At 46.3% G+C, this 16,730-nt stretch overlaps 1 pseudogene; it reads right to left on the bottom strand.

Annotated features, from left to right (window-relative positions):
* Positions 1–14,198: 14,198 nt before the first annotated feature.
* On the bottom strand, positions 14,199–14,668 carry LOC138430324 (RNA-binding protein 3 pseudogene; annotated as a pseudogene).
* Between the last annotated feature and the right edge of the window lie 2,062 nt (positions 14,669–16,730).

The following is a 16,730-nucleotide window of genomic DNA, read 5'->3' as shown; positions in this document are numbered from 1 at the left end:
CTCTTGGTGAGGCCTAGCCCACCTTCCCCTTTCAGATGAAAACTCGCCCTTCATGCTCACCCACCTGCACCCTGACCGCTCACACTGGTCTCTTTTATCTGTCTTCTATAAGAGTGCTTTGCACCTTCTAACACTTTGTATGATTTACTTGATTTTCTCTCCGTCTCTCCTTACTAGAATGTAAGCTCCACGAGGGCAGGAATGTGTTTGGTTTTTCATGTACTTAGAGGAGAGGAAGCAGGATGTTTAGAAGGCACTCAAAGTGTTTGTGGAAGGAAGGAAGGAAGGATGGAGGGACTTGATGCCAACCTCCCACCTAGGCCAAGCCATGGTGAGGGGTGTGGGGGAGCTTCCTCGGTCCTGCTGGGGACAGCCAGAGGCCAGAGGGCAGCTCCAGCGCTGCGGATGGAGGCCTGTCAGGCTCCCAGCCGCCGGCCTCATGGGAGGGCACAGCTGTGGGTGGAAGGGGAGCCAGGGAGGATGTGTTCAGTTTCTGGGGACGGAGCTGCTGGCTGGGGACGCATTTAATTTAGCCCAAGTCTGGCACGGAGTCAGGGGAGGCGATTAATACAGATGGGGTGCTGTTCTTTCCTTGGGGCTGGAGCTGTGGCTGGGGGCCAGGTTGGATCAAGTGCGTTACTGGCCCAGAGCTGGGTGAGATAAACACACTCTTGGGACAGCCCTTCTTCCAGGATAGGATGGCCAGATCCTGCCTGCTGGGGCCACAGTGAACCAAGAGTTGGCATAGGACTTTATAGCCTGCTACCGGTGTCCCATGTATGGACTCATCTGGACCCCATCACCGCCTGCCAGGGAGCTCAAGGTTCCACTTTACGGGTAGGGGGTGGGGAAGGGAAGCTGTGAGGGTGGGAGGGGCTTGCTGGAGGGTGGCTCGAGCCCAGGGCTCTAGATCCAGTGCTCGCTCCTTCCTCTTCTGTCCCCCACATATGATAGAAAGAGACAGACCCCTTACCTGCTTCTGGTTGAGGGACAGGCCCACTGGAGAGATGGGGCAGCCCCTCTAAGCCCACACCAGGCCCCGTGCCGATGTCAGGAGGGCAGAGCCCGCTCAGGCTGGGAATCAGAGCATCCAGGTTTGATCTCTGGTTTGGCTCCAGGTTGTTCAAGCCACTGTCGCTCCCTGGGGCTCAGTTTTCCCACTCGGACAAGCCCCGTCCAGCTGATGGTGGTCAGTTGGGCTCCAGTGAGACTCAGACACAGCTAGGCTTCCTACACAGTGGACTCTACTTATGGGCCAGGAGCTTCCAGTGGCCTCCGTGGGAACTCACCCTCAGCTTGCTTTCCTCCACCTTTCCTTCTCTTCCCATCCTCTTTCCCTCTGTGCTGGGTCAGGGGATCTGAATGGAAGCCAAGCAACTCAGCTGCTCTGCAGGGCATGCTGCCCAGCAGCCACTCCAGCACGCTGCTGTGGCCTCCGTAGCAGCTGCCTGGGCAGGAAAGGACTTCATGGGGGGACTCTGCTTGAAGTGCTACTCACTCTAAGGTTTGAGTGATGATGGTGGGACCTCAGCTTTTCAGTGACTTTCGCCTCAAAACGGGTCCAATGGAGGAAACAACCGAAACATCCACCAACAATGTGAATAGTTGAATGATGACTAAACAAGATGTGGTGTATCCAGCCAGCAGAATGTTGTTCAGTCATAAGAAAAGAATGGAATACTGACTCATGCAGCAACACGGATGAACGCTGAAAACATTACGCTGAGTGCAAGGAGTCAGTCATGAAAGGTCACGTGTTGTTTGAATCCGTGTATCTGAACCAGAGTAGGCAAATCCAAGAGACAGAAAACAGACTGGGCGGCGGCCAGGGGCTGGGCAGAGGGGAGACTGGGGAGCGGTGGCTTAACGAGTAAGGGGTCTCCTTTGGGAATGATGGGAATGTTCTGGAACTAGATAAAGGTGGTGGTTGCACGCTGTTGTGAATGTGCTCTAAGTGCCACTTGATTATAACTTGAAAGCAGTGAATTCTGTAACATGAATTTTAATTTTCATAAATTGACTCAACACATTAATCTCAGCACCACTTCTCCTTCCCCAACCTCTACTGCCTCCAGATCCCACCGCTGGCCCACCAATACCCCCTCCTCTTGTATCACTGAGATTCAACCCCTCTTCAATTCCAGGCCAGCCCTGAGTGCTGGTGGAGGGTTCTTAAGCCCCCTCATGCCGAGTCTTTCCTTCTGGGGATTCACTCAGCTTCATGCAGCCATCCCCATTTAGCTAGTACCTACTGTATACCACCCCCACTGAGCAGATGAGAAAATGATGCCTCTTGACAGAAGAGGAGCTGTGAGGTTCCCAGTGCCCCTACAATGCAGCTCTTCCATGGGTGGCTAGACCTCAGCTCAGCCCGTTGCTCTGCCACGGCAGGGCTATCATCCTCCCAAACCACTTCAAATACTCCAGTACAAGTTTCCCCTTTGCCCCACTCCCAGTCTTCCTCCTTACACAGGGCCCTATGGATACAAGACTGCCCCGCCTAGGAGGATACGGGCGTGGGTCAGATCCCTGAGTGGCAGCTGGCTTGTGCTTCAAGGTCACACCTGAATGGACCCTTATGTTCACTCAGAATCACTCCCAGCATGAAAATGAGCATGCATTAAGCTGGAGACCGGGAACCCAATCGAGGGTGGTAAATTTGGCTCTCCCATTGCCCACTTCTTTAATCACCAGCTCTATCATCCTCTTCTCATTCTCACACTTGGGCAAATGTGTTCAGCTGAAAGGGCACACACATCCACAGCTCATGGGACACTCATGGTCCAGGTCGGGGTGAATCATGCAGCCCCACTGTGTGCCCCAGGCCAGAGGACTGGACAGGTGTTGACCAGGCCAGGTGGCTGGGTGCAGAGGGCCCATGGGCTCAAAAGTCGTCAGCACATCAGAAGTGAGTTCAAATCCTAATTTTGCCACTTCATATTTCTGTGAAGAAGTTAGTCTCTCTGGTTTTCCATTTCCTTATTTGTCAGAGAGGAAAAAGCAAGATAGTTGAGGAAAAAAGAAAACAAGCTTTTCATGTACCAAATGTTCAGGAAACGGTGGTGAGCGCCCACACACACACCTCTCCTGGTGGAGGGCAGGGTGGGGGGCTTTTGATGGGGGTGTGGAAAGGGAGGTCAGAGGTTCAACCCTGGGGGTTATTTAGGGGCCTGGGGGTGGGGAGGATGAGGCTGGGAAGGCTCCTAGGTGAGGGTGCCGCTGAACCAAGAAGCCCCACCCCAAGTCTGACTCTGCCTGCCACACTGGGGAGGTGAGTTGGGAAGGCCAGCCAGGCAGGGAGCAAAGGGGTGGACACCAATCCAAACATCAAAGTCAGTCCTGAGGTTTTTGGCCAAATGAAGAGCCACAGGAAACAAACAGAGAGGCCCGAGAAACCCCATGTGTCTGAGCTCCCTGGGGTTTCAGAGACCTGAGCTGAGTGTCTGGGAGCCTTCTGGATTCTTTCCAGACCCCTGGCTAGCCCTGCTCAACAGTCTCCTTGACTCATGTCGGGAGAAGAGAAGAGAGAACCCAGAGGCAGGGAGGGGAAGCCATGCAGCTGTTCCTGAGCTGGGGCCTCGGAAATTCGAGCCGAGCCACAGGCTGCCGGCAGGCAGGAGAGGGCCTCTTGGAAGCCCACTTCTGAGGAGCTGGCCCAGTCTCGCCAGCAGCCCTGGGATTAGTTCAGCAGCCTTCTCTGAGCTCTGAACATTTGCAGCTTGGCGGCCACTTCCCTCTCTCCCAGCCCCACGGGGCAGCCCCCTGAGATGGGGGTAAGGGGAGCAGACAGCTGTGACCTGGGAGGGGAGGTGGAAGGGGCCCCCCGACTGGCCTGAGACTCAGGGAGCACTGCAATGGTATATGAGCCGCCTGGGGCCTTATTCCAAAAATGCCTTCTCCTCCCCCAGCTTTGTGAGCCTGAAAGACAGGGTTTAGGAGGAAAAGGGAGGAAATGACATCTGTACAGGCCCACTAGATACCAGGGAAGAGCTGGGTGCTTGACTGATACCACTATCTCAAGGTTGGTCTTATCATTTACATCCTTTGTTTTGAAAACAGGCTCAGAGAGGTTAAGTAACTTGCCCACAATAACTCAGTAAGTTAGTAGCAGAGCCAAGATATAAATCCAGGTCACTCTAATTCTAAATCCTAAGTTCTGTCTTTAGCCAGGGCCCAACGGCTTCCTGGGTGACACAGTGATAAAGAATCTGCCTGCCAAGCAGGAGATGTCAGTTCAATCCCTGGGTCAGGAAGATCCCCCAGAGAGGGAAATGGCAACCCACTCCAGTATTCTTGCCTGGGAAATCCCATGGACAAGGAGCCTGGTGGGCTACAGTCCATGGGGTCAACAAGAGTCAGAGACGACTTAGTGACTAAACCACTGCCACCAAAGAATTGGAAACAGGCAGCTCAGAATGGAACCCAGGGACAAGGCGAGCCTTATTTGCCTGCCTAAAGCGCAGTATGGAGAAGGTGATGGCACCCCACTCCAGTACTCTTGCCTGGAAAATCCCATGGACAGAGGAGCCTGGAAGGCTGCAGTCCATGGGGTCGCTGAGGGTCAGACCCAACTGAGCGACTTCACTTTCACTTTTCACTTTCATGCACTGGAGAAGGAAATGGCAACCCACTCTGGTGTCCTTGCCTGGAGAATCCTAGGGATGGCGGAGCCTGGTGGGCTGCCGTCTATGGGGTCACACAGAGTCGGACACGACTGAAGTGACTTAGCAGCAGCAGCAAAGCTCAGTATAATCACTGCAAGGCTGAGGCTGAGGGCTGAGGAGGCGGGGAGAGGTAATGGGCTTTGCCGTTTGCCCCTGGACTCGTTCTCACATTGCAGTCTGTCCAGAAGAAAAGAGCAGGTGACAAGTCAACAAACTGAGTCCCAAGAGGCTCAATTGAAAAGACTGGAGTGGGTAGCTTGGAGAAGGCTTAGAGGAGGCTGGGTTGTTGCTGGCTTGGAGCATAGTGACTTACTCTGTGGGACCAAGTAAGTCAGGACAGGCTAGGTTTGGCTGTGATGATGAACAATCCCCAAATCTCAGTGGCTTACACACACAAGGCTCATTTCTTGCTCATGTCCCAGTACGGGACAAGAGGGACTCTGCACATCCTAGTCATTTAGGAATCCAACCCAAGAGGGCTTTACTTCAGACATGATTCCCCACCCTCCTTCCCCTACCCTCAGTTCACTTCAGTTCAGTCATTCAGTTGGGTCTAACTCTTTTCAACCCCATGGACTTCAGCATGCCAGGCTTCCCTGTCCATCACCAACTCCTGGAGCCTGCTCAAATTAAACTCGTCCATCGAGTCGGTGATGCTATCCAACCATCTAATCCTCTGTCATCCCCTTCTCCTCCTGCCTTCAATCTTTCCCAGCATCAAGGTCTTTTCAAATGAGTCAGTTCTTCACATCAGAATGTTGGAGCTTCAGCTTCAGCATCATTCCTTCCGATGAATATTCAGGACTGATTTCCTTTAGGATTGACTGGTTTGATCTCCTTGCGGTCACCATCTGCAATGTATTTTGCAGCCCCCACTTTATTTTTGGGCCACAAAATCACTGCAGATGGTATTGCAGCCATGAAATTAAAAGACGCTTACTCCTTGGAAGGAAAGTTGTGACCAGCCTAGATAGCATATTGAAAAGCAGAGACATTACTTTGCCAACAAAGGTCCGTCTAGTCAAGGCTATGACTTTTTCAGTGGTCATGTATGTATGTGAGAGTTGGACTGTGAAGAAAGCTGAGCGCCGAAGAATTGATGTTTTTGAACTGTGGTGTTGGAGAAGACTCTTGAGAGTCCCTTGGACTGCAAGGAGATCCAACCAGTCCATCCTAAAGGAGATCAGTCCTGGGTGTTCTTTGGAAGGAATGATGCTAAAGCTGAAACTCCAGTACTTTGGCCACCTCATGTGAAGAGTTGACTCACTGGAAAAGACTCTGATGCTGGGAGGGATTGGGGGCAGGAGGAGAAGGGGATGACAGAGGATTAGATGGTTGGATAGCATCACCGACTCGATGGACATGAGTTTGGGTGAACTCCGGGAGTTGGTGATGGACAGGGAGGCCTGGCGTGCTGCAATTCATGGGGTCGCAAAGAGTCGGACACGACTGAGCGACTGAACTGAACTGAACTGGAAATAAAGTCTCTCACTGTTTCCATTGTTTCCTCATCTATTTGCCATGAAGTGATGGGACCAGATGCCATGATCTTAGTTTTCTGAATGTTGAGTTTTAAGTCAACTTTTTCACTCTCCTCTTTCACTTTCATCAAGAGGCTCTTTAGTTCTTTACTTTCTGCCATAAGTGTGGTGTCATCTGCATATCTGAAGCTATTAATATTTCTCCCTGCAATCCTGATTCCAGCTTGTGTTTCTTCCAACCCAGCATTTCTCATGATGTACTCTGCATATACGTTCAATAAGCAGGGTGACAATATACAGCCTTGATGTACTCCTTTCCCGATTTGGAACCAGTTTGTTGTTCCATGTCCAGTTCTAACTGTTACTTCTTGAACTGCATGCAAATTTCTCAGAAGGCAGGTCAGGTGGTCTGGTATTCCCATCTCTTGAAGAATTTTCCAGTTTGTTGTGATCCACACAGTTAAAGGCTTTGCCATAGTCAATAAAACAGAAGTAGATGTTTTTCTGGAATTATCTTGCTTTTTCTATGACCCTACACATGTTGGCAATTTATCTCTGGTTCCTCTGCCTTTTCTAAATTCAGCTTGAACATCTGAAAGTTCTCCACTCACCTACTCTAGAAGCCTCACTTGGAGAATTTTGAGCATTAGTTTGCTAGCATGTGAGATGAGTGCAAGTGTGGGATAGTTTGAACATTCTTTGGCATTGCCTTTCTTAGGGATCGGAATGAAAACTGACCTTTTCCAGTCCTGTGGCCACTGTTGAGTTTTCCAAATTTGCTGGCATATTGAGTGCAGCACTTTTCACAGCATCATCTTTTAGAATTTGAAACAGTTCAGGTAGAGCCCCCCTCTCCCTCCCCTACCCTCAACACTGTAGCAAGAGGTGATCTGCACACTGGCTTCTAAAACTTCTCATTTTATTGGTCGAAGGAAGTCACGTGGAAGCATGTAGTTTTAGGGGGCTAGAAATGCAAACCCACCCAGTGCCCAGGAGGTGATGGAAATGTTTGATGGGTAGCATTAAGCACTCAGGACTGAAAGGAGTAACTGTATGTTATGGGTAAATGCATTGAGGTCAATTTCAAGTCCATTGTGGCGTGACCTTCCCTGGGAAATAGTGAGTACCCACTAACAGAAGTATGCCAGCCAAGGCAGGATGGACACATGGCAGGAAGGTGGCAGAAGAGACTCTGCCATCACTTGGGTGATGGGATATGGCCTGCATGGTGGTGGGTAAGGGCAAGGGCACTGGAGCCAGAGATGCCTGTGTTCAAATCCTCTTCTCTCTTTTTAGCCGTTACTTTGTGCAGACTACCTACTATCTCTGGGCTCCAGCAGTTTCCTGTGTTACATGGGGATAATAATGATGCTGGGAAAGACGGAAGGCAGGAGGAGAAGGGGGCGACAGAGGATGAAATGGTTGGATAGTGTCACCTACTCAATGAACATGAGTTTAAGCAAACTCTGGGAGATAGTGAAAGACAGGAAAGCCTGGTGTGCTGCAGTCCATGGGGTTACAAAGAGTCGGACACAACTTAGAGACAGAACAACAGCCACATAATGCCAAAACCACTTGTGAGGATTAGATGTCTATAGCACACCATGCCTGGCACATGGGAAGCTTGAATCAAGTCCTGCATGTCCAACTCTTTGTGACCCTAGGGACTGTAGTCTGCCAGGCTTCTCTGTCCATGGGATTCTCTAGGCAAGAATACTGGAGTGGGTTGCCATGCCCTCCTCCAGGGGATCTTCCTGATGCAGGGACCAAACCTGTGTCTCTTATGTCTCCTGCATTGGAAGGCAAGTTCATCTGTTGCTCTTGTTGTTGTTCTCACTCCTACGCAAGATCCTGTGACCTTCCCCTCTTGAAATCCTTGGCAGCGTCTCTTCCTGGGCCTCTCACATCCCTAAGACATTAGTTAGCTGCCAGGGCAGAGATGGGAGAGTACTGTGCATAGCCCAGCAGGTTTCTCCCCGACCATTATGGCATGGCCTAAGAGGTAAAAAGCTTTCTGGGACTTTCTCTAGCCTGCTTCTGCGCCCCCCCCCCCAATATATTTTCCTCTCTTCCTGCCTCCAAGTCTGATTACAAAGCATTTACCTTCTCCAGCGTATCCCCAAATCTTCCCTAACAACCATTGATCCAACTTATGTCTACAAGATTTTGCCTTTTGCACACTGTCATAGAAATGGAGAGTCAGAGTATGCAGCCTTTCTGCTGTATCCTAATTGATCTACTCTCTTGAGGTTCGGTTGTATTAGATGAGAGATTACTCTATCTTCCTTCTCCCTTTCTCCCTGTCCAGCTGCATCGCTGTATTTGTTCCTTGGTTGCTATCTTCATAACTCTAAGTACTATATGCATATCTCCAGCTAAAAAGGTATCCCCAAGGCTTTCTGAGATAAAGCTTTTTACATCCCCACAAGCATGAAAATAACCATTTCAGAGACATCAGCAGGAGGCTTGGTAGAGAGAGGTGGTATGTTTCAGAAGTGAGGGCTTAAGGAGAACAGATGAGAGAATGAAGTTAAGAGAAGTTTTCTGGAAGAGGCAAGACTTGAGCTGAACCTTGTCCACTTACCTTTCCCAGGGCAGCTGCTCATCCATCGCTCTCTGTCTGTGAGCCTTGACTTGCAGTATCTCATTCAGACACCAGGGGGAGGACAAGGGGCTTTACTGGGATGTCCTCTCCTCTGATAGAAAGAAGACAGCTCCGCTTTCCCCGCTCCCATTCCTCCGAGCTGGGAAGGAGTTGCCGCTAGGTTCTCAGCTCCTAACCCTCAATCTGATCAGAGGTTTGAGTCTATGCATGATATCCGTAGCTTCCGGGCCTTCTCTTTGTGGACTTGTCTCATCTGCACTCCACGTTCTCAAGGTGTGGTCCTTAGAGCCCTCACATGGGCACCAGTCTGTAGACACGTACATTTCTGGGCCCGCTCCAGACCTCTCATCAGGAGCTGGGGCCCAGGAATATGCATGTTTCATACTCAGCCCAGGTTCCTCTCATACACAGGCGGCACCGAAAACTAATGTTGAAGGCTTTCCATGATCTTACCCCATCAACCCCCTTCATCATTTCCTCCCCTGTTTTCCATAGTCATTTCTCTGTAATAGGTTCATGATTTGAGGAAACACAGCATATTTGATTCTTGAAGGTTGAGCCTCTCACATGGAATTGATGCATCTTAAAAAAGTCTTTCAGGTGGCTCAGTAGTAAAGAATCTGCCTGCCAAGCATAAGACGTGGGTCAGGAAGATCCCCTGGAGGGAGGCATAGCAACCCACTCCAGTATTCTTGCTTGGAGAATCCCCATGGACAGAGGAGCCTGGCGGGCTACAGTCCATGGGGTTGAAAAGAGTCGGACAGGACTGAACAGGGCCTGTAAGCAACATCTACCCCACGCAGTCTGCAATTTGGAAGACTACATAAGACTCCCCACATTTTAGTTTCCAAGAAGTCCATTTAAAATATGATCTGATCTGCACTTCAGTTTTCCTGAAATGTAGTTCCTGGAACCTTTGAGTGGGAATCACTCATCATTTTATAAAACAGTTTTAATACACATTTTAGTATCGATACTTTTTATTTTAATACCAAAATAAGGAAGAAGAACAGAGTGTCCAAATAAATAAAAGTCCTCTACATTAATAAATTTAACTTTATGGAACTTTCATTCTCTTGCCCTCCGTTTTTCTGTTTTGTGCAAACAAATGAAAAATTCAGCACAGACCAGCTTGTGTTCTTGGGCTGGAGTTTGGGGAGCAAGCTGATGTGAGGACTTGATTTGAGAACAACTCCATTCTGGGCGGCTGTGTTGTGACTGCAGTACTAAGGTAGAGTATCAATACTGGACTTTTGGTACATATTTTGTGTATTATCAATATGTGACATTTTAAATGAAAGAGAGAGGTGGTGGTTTTCTATATTTGGTTCTCATGATGTTTTAAGGGTTGAGAGTTTAAGAAAATGATGCCATTTATATATCTACTGTCTGCTGTGAGGACTCAGCTGGGCCTAGAATCTGTGGACAGTTGTAGGTGCTGCCCTTTGGGCAGCAAGGTCAGGCAAGTGAAGGGTGGAAAGTTGTGTGGTGGGGTGACGAAGGAAGGAGCTGGGAGTATATTCTACATATGAGCACCAAGAAGGTCGTGATGTGGCTGTCCAAGGACTGGTCCATGAGGAAGTGAGCTGCCCTACACTCTGAGACACTAGAAAGAAGAGCTAGACCCAATAGCAAGAACTTTCAGAGGGGAAAATGTAAACTTGATAGAGAAAAGATGTTCTAGGAATCAGAGATGTCTAAATATGGAAAGCAAGCCTCTCGTTACCGCACACGGAGTTTGAAAAAGTCATTCATCTGGGAGGTGATGGAGAAGCTTACTGCATTTAAACATCAACAATACAATTAAATAGAAATAATGGAAATAATAGTTTTACATTGATAGTAATTGACATTTATAAAGTTGTTTGGGCACAACTGCAGTTTTAAAATAGTCTTAAGAGGTAGATTGAAAGCTATTCTGACTTCAAGTTCAAGATGGCAGATTGAGGATACACAGCAGTGCCCAAACAGAGGAAAATAAATGCCAGCTCCTGAGGCACTTATAATCTAGAAATTCTGTAGATTCCATATTATCCTTGAGACGCTGGAAAAACTTAGGGACAGGGCAAAATAAGACAATATAAGGAAAAAAGAAAGGCAGTTATAAGCTCCAAGGGGGAAAAAAAAAAATAGAGACAATGTAATTATAGTTTCCGTAGTGTAGTGGTTATCACATTTGCCTCACAGTGTAATTATAGCATCCTATTGATTACATAGGAAACCATATGTAGTCATAAGAATATAAACACTATTTTTGATTTTTAGAAACAATTTACAGACAGAGCATAGAAACTTAGTGACGACTGAAGACAGAATGCCAATGTTAAAAATTTTGACAATATAAAAATAAATGTATAGTCAGTGGAATACTTGTGTTAGAGGTGGGGAAATGAAATAAAAAGTAGGTGTGTTAATAGCTTCATTCTCATTTAAGATTGTTGAGTTATTGACTAGAGTTGATAAAACAAGGGATAGAAGTGTAAGTACATTCTTTAAATGTTCAAAGGTAAACAGAAGACGTAGACTAGATAGATTCACAGGCAGGCGAGCGAAACGGAGGAAGAGAAAAAGGAGGATGTTTTGTGAACTAAATTTTTGTTTTTCAAACCGGGGAATCAATAGATTACCTAGAGTCTGCAAATCAATAAATGGAACCTCCCTGGTGATCCAGTGGCTAAAACTCTACATTCCCAATGCAGAGGGCCTGGGTTCTAGGTCCCAGGTCAGGGAACATGCTGGCCAAGAGTTCGAACATTACAGCTAAAGATCCCATATGCCACAACTGCAGGTTGAAGATCCCATGTTCTTGCTGAAGGTAAGGCCCGGCACAGCCAAATAAATAAGATAAACATATATTTTAAAAAATAAATGGAACCATCAGCATTTTATTTAGTGTTTCAGAGGCTTATCACCTAAATAATACGATAAATGGTTAAAAGAGGTTTCCTTGAGGAAGTGAGTCGGGGTAGAAAGGACTGCAGCAAGAAACTTGTTTTCCATGACATACATGGGCATAACATTTTTTTAATTAAAAAAACCTACAATGTATTATTTTCATGTTGTTAAAAAAAATCAAAGTATACCATCCCCGTTATAATATAGGAAGAAACTGAGGCTCAGAGAGGCAAGATGACTTTGTTTAGGTCACAGCACAAGGAAGGAGAGCGACCAGGAATGAATGCCATATCTCAGGACACCAGCTCCTCCGAGCTCCACGGGGCTGCTCCAAGGAGCCTTGAGAGCGCCTCTCACTGTGCTTCTGTGATTCAGCATCCATTCAAGCTGCTATGCTTTTGCACCTGCTCTTTTCTCTGCCTGGGGGCCCCTCCCTACTTCTTTTGCTGGCATGCGTCTGTTCATTTATCACGACCCAGCCCTATGTCAGTTCCTCCGTAACAAGGCCTCTTCTTTTGTCTTCTTCCTGTACTCTGTCCCTGTAATGTTTATTTATGATCCCACTGGATCATAAATATTTGGCTATCCATCTGTACATGTTTCTGTCTCATTTGCTAGTCTATGAACCTTTCAAGGCAGAGGTCTGTGTCTGATTCAACACCATACCCTCGCTCCCACCTCACTGCCTGCCCCTGGGTCTTCAGAAGTGTTTCCGGAATTTGTGAATGGGTGGAGCGCATGTGTCTCTAACTCTGAGACTCTGGGCTGGTGGCCGAGCCCCAAAGCCTGGCCGTGGGCCTGACAGCTGTGAAGGAGCTGCTCTCTGAGGCTCACACGCATCCCTAAGTGACTGCCCTTCTCCCAGCCTTCATATTCCATCCCCTCCTATTTGCTTGTTCTCCACTCGCATCCCAAGCCTTATCTGCAAATCAGTGTTCCCAAAAGGCACGCTTTCAGAGCCAAGTGGAACCTTCCATCTGGATTGTATCAAATCACTGACAAAGTTCTGTCCCCAAGTCAGCAGAGGCTGGAGGAAGGCTTTGGGGGGGGGAAGACCTTCTCTCCTTAGAAGAACTAACCCAGAGAAAAAGATAATGACAATAATGTGCTGGGAAGAGCTGCTCAAAGTGGTGGAAACAGAGGAATGAACGGATTGAGTAGCCCTTAGACGTGTGTCCCCAGGCGGGCTCTTGGCGTCTCTGGGCCTCTGTTTCCTCCTCTGGATCATAGGGGAGTGATAGATGCCTTTGCATCAGGCGGGATTCACATGAGCCAAAGCATGAGAACAGGTCTGGAGCAACACTGACTCCGAGTTGGTGCTCATTCTATAGGTGCGTCTTCCTTTCTCTACAGTCATTTTTTCTTTAATTTTTATTTTTTTAATTTTTATCACAGTGAGCCACTAACACGGCTGAAGAGGCAAATTCTTCTTTCATTACAACAAAAACTAATTTTTCACCCCATCCTCACTATTTATTTTTCCCCAGAGGCAACCACTTTCAACTCTTTAAACAATTCTTCTGGTATTTACTTGCATATTTCAAAATAACTTGCTTGTGTTGGTATTTTTTGTGTTGTTTTCAGGTTTCATCTTTTTAATCATCCTGGTGAAGGACAGCCTAAATGTGACGTGAGACACAACAGAACATTTTTTATTTCCAATATTAAGAAAAAAATGAGGCAGTTTCCCGGCAGCCTAGGGATTACGAATTCTGTCTCTCACTGCTGTGGCCCAGGTTCAATCCTGGGTCAGGGAACTAAAAGCCTGCAATCGATGCAGCACAGCCAAGCAAACAAACAAAAAAAGAAATGACGTAACAAATAATTTTAGAAAACTATATAATCAGACAGAGTGCTAGAGTGAAAAAACCTCTAAGTAAAGATGTTCTTGGCCTTCCCTGGTAGCTCAGATGGTGAAGAATCTGCCTGCAATGAGGAGACCTAGGTTCGATCCCTGGATTGGGAAGATCCCCTGGAGAAGAGAATGGCAACCCACTCCAGTATTCTTGCCTGGAGAATTCCAAGCACAGAGGAGCCTAGCAGGCTATAGTCCATGGGGTCGCAAAGCATCTGACACAACTGAGCAACTAATACTTCACTTCCCATTTCAATCATGTTCTTGATTTCTTATAGTTAACCATTGGAAATTATTTCCCAACCATGATTAAACATTGTATACAGGTTTTTAAAAAAACGTTCCTAGATATACTTTATTTAAAACAATTTGTCTAGTTAAACTTTTTTTTTGGTCAGAACCAATAATCCTGGGAGCCTGAACTGAAAAACTGGTAAAAAAGGAAAAAATACTCAGACTCTACAAATGTCTCAGAATTTTTCTTTAAATGGGAGAAAAAAATTTTAAAAACACATGGAGCTTTCTGAAAGGTCTTTAACAAGCTACCTTGGGAGCTCAATTGAAAAAAAGATGTAGATGTACTAAAAACAGATGTTTCCGTGCAGCTCCAAAAATCTTTGTAAATACAGCCACTTGGAAGGATGGTCCTGGATCAGAAGCTTTATTCCTTGTGTATCTACGTGGGACGTGCATGCATCTCAGTTGTCATAACTGTCCCTGTAATTTCCTCCTAAATAGTGGTCGTAACCACCCTGACTTCTGCCACCATAGTCTCGGGACCTTCCATGTCCACATCCATATCCTCCAGGTCGATTGTCATACCTGTCACTTCCACAGTCCCGGTCCCCACCTCTTCTAGAGTAACTGTGACCACACCCACAGACTCAAAGTCACCTCCTCTTGTTCCCCGGGGCCGACCTGCCCAAGTGGTCTACATGGATCTGACAATTATCAGAGACTTTCCATTCAAGGCTCTCGTAGCGTCCGAGACACACTCTGGACTGTTGAAGGTGATGAAACCAAAACCCTGGGATAGCTGTGTCTTCCAGTCTTTGACAATGACCACCCCAGAAACAGGTCAGAAGCTGCTGAAATGGTCTTCCAGAGCTCGCCCCTCAGGGCTGAAGTTGAGTCCTCCCACAAAGAGCTTCCCTTCTTCAGAGGGCATGGCAGTAAAGCCAAGTCCTGGAAATGAAGATGTAAAAAGGCCAAAGAGACAGCGACTGCGAAGGAGCCAAGAGACTGGGCAGCAATGATACTTTTACATTCATCTACTGAAGGGCATCTTGGTTGATGCTGCTGCTGCTGCTGCTGAGTTGCTTCAGTCGTGTCTGACTCTGTGAGACCCCTTTTGGCAACTCTGAATAAAGTTGCTGTAAACCTCTGTGGTAGGTTTTTGTGTGGACTTCGGTTTTCAACTCATTTAAGTGAATAGCAAGGAGCACCATCTCTGGATTGTATGGTAAATCTATACTCAGGTTTGTAAGAAATTTCAGACTGTCTTCCAAAGTGGCGGTGCCTTTATGCATTCCCACCAGCAATAAATAAGAGTTCCTGTCATTCTACGCCTTCACCAGCATTTGGTGTGATCGAGCTTTCAGATATTCTAATAGGCGTACAGTGAAAGAAAAGTGAAAGTGAAGTCGCTCAGTCATGTCCTACTCTTTGCAACCCCATGGACTGTAGCCCACCAGGTTCCTCCATCCATGGGATTTTCCAAGCGAGAATACTGGAGTGGGGTGCCATTGCCTTCTCCAAGGTGTATAGTGGTATCTCACTATTTTAATTTGTAAGTCACTGACATATAATTTTGAGCATCTTTTTATATGTTTATTTGCCATCAATATTATCTTCTTTGAGGACGTATCTGTTCACATCTTTTGCCTAGTTTTTAGTTGGTTGGTTTTCTTATTGTTCAGTTTTAAGAATTCTTTGTACATTTTAGACATAAGCCTCTGTCAGACTGTATTTTGCAAATATTTTCTCCCAATCTTTGGCGTGTCTTTTCATTTTATTAATGTACTGAGCTTTTATTATTATTATATGTTTAACTTCTAAGAGTTCCTTTTTGTTCTCTAGATGTTCTTTTTAATAGTTTCTTCTTTTTGTTTCATGTATAGAAAAATTCTTCTCATCTCTCTGAAGATATTCATGACAATCTTTTCCTGAAGTGTTCCTCTCCCTGCAAGCCTCTGTTTTTTTCCAAAGTGCTTTTATTTCTTAGTAGAGGCTCTCCCCTAACAACAGGGGATTCTTGTTTGCCTTCTTGTCCGAGGAAGACACCAAAATCTGACTGTACACTCTGTGTTTGTGTTTGGGGATGTGGGGGAGGGGAGGGTGTGCTTCTTTCTAGGGCAATTGGGCCAACATTTTTGAGGGGAGACTTCTTTTCCAGTCCTTGCTGGACCTCGTAAACATGGCTACTAGTAGTTTGGGGTTCGAGTGGGAGAAGAAGCCTAGAAGCTCAACATCTAATAAGTAAATTTCCATTTCATCCCTATTTTAAATACTCCATACGCATCTATGTCTGCTGTCTTCCTGTCTGGAAATCCTTATTTTATCTTCTCCAGATAGTGAAGCTTCAGGTTTCCGCTGAGGTGCAGGACAGACAGTTTACCACCTGTGTGGTGAGGGAGGGAATGGGTCTGGGATTAAACTGCTTTTTAGACTTTTGGGGGCATAAACCATTTTGAGTTTATTCCATGAGGAAATTTTCATTTTCCCCCAGTGTTTTAATACTCAACAAGAATAACATCTAATGCCTTTTCATATTATTTGTAGCCTTAAATTTTGTAACTAGAAGTCGTGATACTAGATAAGATATAATTCACACTAGTTTCTAATCATCTTCTTTTAATAAGAATTTGATGAGATTATTTTGTCACTCTAAAGATTTTACGAAAATGTGTACTTTTCTATCATCTGTTCATCCAGAGATCCAGCTTCATTACCCTCAGTCTGTATTTATGATGAATGAATTTGAATGAAAAATTCCTATCAGAAAGTATTTCTATACACTTTATTTGAACTAATTTCTATTGGAATATAGTTGATTTACAAGGTTGTGTTAGTTCCTGCTATACAGCAAAGTGAGTCAGTTATGCATATACATATATTGACCCTTTTTTAGATTCTATTCCAATGTATGTCTTTACAGAGTACTGAGTCGAGCTCCTAGTGCCTACAGTAGGTTCTTATTAGTTATCCATTTTATGGTAGTGTGTATATGT

Source organism: Ovis canadensis, chromosome 25 (genome assembly GCF_042477335.2).
Source record: "Ovis canadensis isolate MfBH-ARS-UI-01 breed Bighorn chromosome 25, ARS-UI_OviCan_v2, whole genome shotgun sequence".
NCBI lineage: Eukaryota > Metazoa > Chordata > Mammalia > Artiodactyla > Bovidae > Ovis > Ovis canadensis.
Note: the sequence above shows the minus strand (reverse complement) of the source record. Positions and strands in the feature narration are given on the sequence as shown.